This window comes from Rhinopithecus bieti, unplaced genomic scaffold, assembly GCF_001698545.2.
Source record: "Rhinopithecus bieti isolate Rb0 unplaced genomic scaffold, ASM169854v2 scaffold_3875, whole genome shotgun sequence".
Lineage (NCBI taxonomy): Eukaryota > Metazoa > Chordata > Mammalia > Primates > Cercopithecidae > Rhinopithecus > Rhinopithecus bieti.
In genome coordinates, this window is record NW_016804422.1 from 1,458,750 (window position 1) to 1,465,541 (window position 6,792).

General features: G+C 53.2%; 1 protein-coding gene across 1 annotated transcript in view; it reads right to left on the reverse strand.

Annotated features, from left to right (window-relative positions):
- The window catches only part of DAG1 (dystroglycan 1), an 83,468-nt gene extending 76,981 nt beyond the window's left edge, over window positions 1-6,487 (reverse strand). The window contains 1 exon segment of the mRNA XM_017868076.1: window positions 6,346-6,487. The gene's annotated coding sequence lies outside the window, so the exon portion shown is untranslated.
- Window positions 6,488-6,792: the final 305 nt, after the last annotated feature.

The following is a 6,792-nucleotide window of genomic DNA, read 5'->3' on the forward strand; positions in this document are numbered from 1 at the left end:
TCCAAGCCTAAGGAGCGAGAGCGCCGCGCCGCGCCGCAGCCTCCGCGCGAGCACGTACCGGGCGGTGAGAGGGCGCTGAGCGCGAGGGCGGGGCGCACGGCCGGAGCCTAGCAACCGCCTGACACGCGAGTGTTGCAGCCAATCCAGCGGCCAGCTCCGCGCACCGCCCGCTTCTGCCTGCGTCGGCGGCGCCGCAGCGCGCCGCACCCGCGCGCAAGCCCCGCCCCGGCCCTCACCTCTCTGCTCATTGGCTAACCACGCCCCCACCCTAAAAGTCACGCCCCATCATGGAAGCCTCGCCCCCACGGCCCGGCAAGCCCGTCCCAGGACACACCCCGGCGGCCAGTCCGGGTGGTCCGGAGCCTTCAAGACTAGGATTATGGGGGAGGGGCGCCCCGCCCAACATCAGGCCTTTGGTCCTCTAAGACTAGTCAGGAGATAGTTAGGACTGCGAACTGGCCCGACAACTGGCCACCCGTCGACTGCGTTCAGCCCTCCTAATTTCCTTCGAATGCAAATCAAGGGGTATTTCTAAGCCATGAGAACAATCAGGAAGCGTTCTCTCAGTTCTCTCATTTGCAAAAGATGAAAGCCTTGCTGCCCGACCCTTACACGGATGGGAGACTGAGGCCAGGGACGGGAGGAGCGGGAAGCTAGCTCACCTCCTAAAGCCTCGCCCACAGCAGGCTAGGGAGTCGGAAAGCGCCTCAGGCCTAACCCTCGTCCCCTCCCCCTGCCTGGAACGCTGGAATCCGACGCCTGCTCTCCTGCCCAAAATAGCTCTAACCCGCAGGCGCTGGTCACTCACTCTTAGTGGCCGGCATTCTTTGGGTGGGGGAAGAAATAAGAGACGGGGGTTGCTGCCTGGAACATTCAAGGGGAGGGTCCTAAAGTAGCTTTCGCTCTCCCCAGGACTTACCTGCAGCCCCCCGCCCCCCAAACCCCAGACTTTACAGTTACTGAACCTGACAGTTACCGGATGGGTCTGGGAATGAGACCTGTGGTGGGCTCTGCTTCTTCTCATCCCCACACCATGGGCAGGATGGGTCCATTACCTCCTTGGCCTGTGGCCAGCCTGGAATTCCAGGCCTGCACTCTTGGCAGCAAGCACATACTGAACGCAGAACTGGCTGCCACTAGCCATGGGTTCCTCTCTGGATCCCAGAGAGCTCTGGGGCTCCCTTGCTTTCGCTCCCTCCTCAGGAGTGTCTGGAAGAAGTAAGTTACAGAGAGAAGAAAGGAATGCCCCATCTCCCAAAAACATACCTTTTTGCAATTCTCTATACTTCAGTGTCTAGGCTCCAAACTTCATTCAGAGACAAGAAAAGGAAGGGGCTAGGTGCTGTGCTCCCGCCTGTAGTCCCAGCACTATGGGAGGCTGAGGCAGGTGAATGGATAGCTTATGCTCAGGAGTTCAAGACCAGCCTGGGCAACGTGGCGAAACTCCACCTCTACAAAAAATACAAAAAAAAAAAGAAAAAGAAAAAGGAATTTGACCAGCCGCGGTGGCTCACACCTGTAATGCCAGCACTTTGGGAGGCCAAGGCGGGTGGATCACCTGAGGTCAGGAGTTTGAAACAAGCCTGACCAACAAGGTGAAACTCCGTCCCTGTCTCTACTAAAAATACAAAAATTAGCCAGGCATAGTGGCAGACGCCTGTAGTCCCAGCTACTCAGGAGGCTGAGACAGGCGAATCACTTAAACCGGGAGGCAGACGTTGCAGTGAGCTGAGATCTTGCCACTGAACTTCACCTGGGCAACAGAGCAAGCCTCTGTCTCAAAAAATTAAAATTAAAAATTAAATTACCCAAGTGGGGTGGCACATGATCTGTGCTCCCAGCTACCTGGGAGGCTGAGGTGGGAGGATTACTTGAGCTCAGGAGGTTGAGGCTGCAGTGAGCGGGTGTTCACACCACTGCACTCCAGCCTTTGCAGTAGAGGGAGACCCTGTCTCCAAAAAAAAGTGGGGGGCTAACTATGCAGAAAATTATTTATTTGGGTTTCTAAGCAAAATGTATTCTATTCTCTCATTCACTCCTTTGGCTCAGAGAGTATACCACCCACCCCACCACCGTGCACTGCTTTGCAGCCATACGTTCTGCTGCATATTTTAGTGTCTGACTATATAGTTATATATCTCAGGCCTGTAATTCCAGCACTTTGGGAGGCTAAGGTGGGTGGATCTCTTGAGCCCATGATTCAAGACCAGTCTAGACTGTATAGTGAGAAACCATCTCTCCAAAAAAAATTTTAAAAATTAGCCAGGTGCTTGAGCTTTGAAGGTTAAGACTACAGTGAGCCATGATCACACCACTGCACTCCAGCGTAGGCAACAGACTGAGACCCTGTCTCCAAAAAAAAAAAAGAAAGAAACAGGCTGGGCGCGGTGGTTCACGCCTATAATCCCAGCACTTTGGGAGGCCAAGGCGGGCGGATCACAAGGTCAGAAAATCGAGACCATCCTGGCTAACACGGTGAAACCCCGTCTCTACTAAAAATACCAAAAAAAAAAAAATTAGCCGGGAGTGGTGGCGNCCCGGGAGGTGGAGGTTGCAGTGAGCCAAGATCGCGCCACTGTACTCCAGCCTGGGCGAAAGAGCGAGACTCCATCTCAAAAAAAAAAAAAGGTAGCTGGCTGGGCAAGGTGGCTCACGCCTGTAATCCCAGCACTTTGGAAGGCCGAGGTAGGCAGATCACCTGAGGTTGGGAGTTTGAGACCAGCTTGACCAACATGGAGAAAGAAACCCTATCTCTACTAAAAATACAAAATTAACCAGGCGTGGTGATGCATGTCTGTAATCCCAGCTACTCGGGAGGCTGAGGCAGGAGAATCGCTTGAACGTGGGAGGCGGAGGTTGCGGTGAACCAATATCGCACCATTGCATGCCAATCTGGGCAACAAGAGCGAAACTCCATCCTAAAAAAAAAAAGAAAAGCCAGACGCGGTGGCTCACGCGTTTAATACCGGCACTTTGGGAGGCCAAGGCGGGTAGATCACAAGGTCAGGAGATTAAGACCATCTTGGTTAACATGGTGAAACCCCGCCGGTACTAAAAATATAAAAAAATTGGGCGTTGTGGCGGGCGCCTGCAGTCCCAGCTACTCGGGAGGTTGAGGCAGGAAAATGGCATGAACCCAGGAGGCGGAGCTTACAGTGAGCTGAGATGGCACCACTGCACTCCATCCAGCCTGGGCGACGGAGCGAGACTCTCCGTCTCGGAAAAAAAAAAAAAATTAAATAAATAAATAAATAAAAAGGCCCGGCATGGTGGCTCACGCTTGTAATCACAGCACTTTCGGAGGCTGAGGAAGGTAGATCACTTGAGCTCAGAAGTTCAACCCCATCTCTACAAAAAATACAAAAATTGGGGCGGGGAGCAATGGCTCATGCCTGTAATCCTAGCATTTTGGGAGGCCGAGGAGAGTGGATCACCTGAGGTCAAGAGTTTGAAACCAGCCTGGCCAACATGGCGAAACCCCCTCTCTACTAAAAATACAAAAATTAGTCAGGCCTGGTGGTATATGCCTGTAATCCCAGCTACTTGGGAGGTTGAGGCAGGAGAATCACTTGAACCCAGGGGGCAGAGGTTGCAGTGAGCTGAGATCACACCACTGTACTCCAGCCTGGACGACAGAGCAAGACTCCATATCAAAAAAGAAGAAAGAAAAAAAGAAAAGAAATCAAGTACGCTCTCATCTGCCTCCACAAGGATGAACACACATTGACTCTCATGGGTTAAGATGCCTGCTATGCCCAAGAGGAAATGCAATACCCCAGGTTCAAGTAGGAGATAAAGTTGGGTTTTTTTAAATTTTTATTTCTTGAGACTGAGTTTCGCTCTCGTCACTCAGGCTTTCGGCTCACTGCAACCTCCGCCTGCCGGGTTCAAGCGATTCTCCTGTCTCAGCCTCCCAAGTAGCTGCGATTACAGGAGTCCGCCACCATGCCTGGCTAATTTTTATATTTTTTAGTAGAGATGGGGTTTCACCATGTTGGCCAGGCTGGTCCTGAACGCCTTACCTCAGGTAATCCACCTGCCTCGGACTCCCAAAGTGCTGGGATTACAGGCATGAGCCACCACGCCCGGCCTGGAGATAAAGTTTTTTGCTTTTTTTTTTTTTTTGAGACAAGGAGTCTTGCTCTGTCACCCAGGCCGGAGTGCAGCGGCGCAATCTCAGCTCGCTGCAAGTTCCGCCTCCCGGGTTCACGCCACTCTCAGGCTCAGCCTCCCGAGTAGCTGGGACTACAGGCGCCCACCATCACACCCGGCTAATTTTTTGTATTTTTAGTAGAGACGGGGTTTCACTGTGTCAGCCAGGATAGTCTCCTGACCTTGTGATCCGCCCACCTCGGCCTCCCAGAGTGCTGGGATTACAGGCGTGAGCCACCGCACCCAGTTAAAACTAATTAAAAACTAATTAAGTTTTTAATGATCAAATGCCAGGCCTCCTTTCCCATGAATCGACTGCAGTCTAAGTGGTCCCTCCAAATCCCACCATCCTCAACAGTAACCAGACACAAGCAACTCTGTGGGCCACTACACCAGGTAGTCAAGAAGGAATTTAAATCCTTGGTTATGCTTGGTCTTCTGGCCCAGGCATTCCAGAAAGTACCTCCTCCCCCATCATGGCAGGACATCCCCTCTGTACTATCTTTTCAGTCTCTCTTTTCTGATGGCCCCTTCTCCCTCCCCATCTCTCCTCTGATGGCTGACTTAACTGCCAGAGGTCCTGGCCCCCTCCCTCTCCCTGACACTCCACCAGCAATATCTTTCTAAACACAGGTCTGGGTCACACCACTCTACTAATTAAAAGGCTCCCCAGACTCCTGCACCCCGCATACAAAGTTGGAACTCCTGTAAACAAGGCAGGCCTAGAGCTCCCACCTGCCAAGCTGGAGGACTCCCAAGCACTATTTTAGGTGCTCATGTACATGTGGCTCCCTGTGTCCAGGCCTTGATGTCCCCCACTAATTCCTGCTGGCCCTGAAAGCCACAGCTCAGGAATTCCCTCTCCACTCAGGCCACTATGCGAGCACGCTTAGTGGGCAGACACTATGAATCATGGGTTTCCCCGGTCCCCACTGCCCCCTAAACTGAATTCCTTAAGGGCAGAAGCAGACTCTTTTACATGGGTCCCTAGGATCTACCACAGAATTTGGCAGGTAGTGAATCAAAATACTTGTTAAAATGAATAAATGCTTTTGCCAAATCAATTTTTAAGAACAGTGACGATTTGCACTGTGCTTCTTTTACCAAAAGCACATATCAACACAAGTTTTTATATCCCATAGGATCTTTACATGATGGATCCAACTCCCTACTGAAACTGATTTCTCCAAAATACAGCTCCTCAGCCTCTTTGAAGCACACAGTTCTTAGTTCACAGCTAAAAAAAAACGCACAAAAGTTCAATTAAACTTCTCCATACTCAAACTATGGATTTTTATGCCTCCAAAATGTAGTAAGGTGAAATTCTTTTTTAGAACAGGAACATTCCAAAATGTCTCTGAATACCAAGCATAGAACCAGGTAAAATTACAATACTCGATCTAGACCAGACTTTCCAAAACACCTGAAAGCACATCCAATTCTTTATCTGGAATTATGTCCTATAAACACCACCCTCCCTTCACGAAGTCTGGCTCCTATGCCAGGAGTCACCTCTACTCGCTTATTTAGGGAAGCAGCAGGATGGAATCTTAAGTTAGAACTCTGCGCTACGAAGGTGCTGTCCCAGGCTCTTGCCCCAACCAGTCAAAACTTCATCGTCACCATTAAAACTAATTCTGAAGTAACTCGATTTACAAAAATAAGAACTTTTCAAGTTATAGAGATTAAAGGATGCATTTTAAGTTACCAGTTGAGTCTGTAGGAAATTAACTTGGAATTTATGGCAAAAAGATTCCAAGCTGAGATGACATTTGCTACGGAGACACTATCCAAATACACTCGCAGGTGAACCTGGTCTGCCAAATACAAAATGAAAAGGTAGTAAGTAAGTAGGCTTCCAAAGGAGCTCAAGTAAGGATGAGGGAACCCACCAAGGCTCTGAGCAGCTCTGACCGAGCAGTGCCGGCAGCGGTGCCCTTCCCTGCCTCTGGCGGGGCTCGACGCCCACAGTCGGAATCCGGCCCAACTGGGCCACAACCCCTACTGGAAGCCCAGGAGGCGGCCCGCAGGAGGCTCACGACCGCGGCCAAAGCGCAGGCTCCGCGTTCCCGGGAGCGCGGTCCGAGCTAAGGCCTGGCCCATCGCCGCGGCGCGCGGCCCGGGCCTCGCAGCCGAACGCTCCGAGCCTTTGCCTGCGGGACAGAGAGCAAAGGGGCGGCTCCGCCTCCTCACCCACAAGGACGTCCGCGGCCGTGTCCCCGCCCCGGGCCGAACAGCGAGCAGCAGCAGGTGTTCCGCGGAAGGCTCAGCCAGCAGCAGGGATGGGGGCCCAAGCAGTCAAGCACAGCGGTTTGGGGCGGGCGGTGCACTCACCCAGCGCCGGCGGGAGGACCGCGGCAGGTGTTCGCTCCTCCCGGCCCCAGGACGCCGCCACCGCCGCTCCCCGGGGACTCGGCGCGAAGCTGCCGCCTCTGCCGCCGCCGCCGCCTCCAAGCCTAAGGAGCGAGAGCGCCGCGCCGCGCCGCAGCCTCCGCGCGAGCACGTACCGGGCGGTGAGAGGGCGCTGAGCGCGAGGGCGGGGCGCACGGCCGGAGCCTAGCAACCGCCTGACACGCGAGTGTTGCAGCCAATCCAGCGGCCAGCTCCGCGCACCGCCCGCTTCTGCCTGCGTCGGCGGCG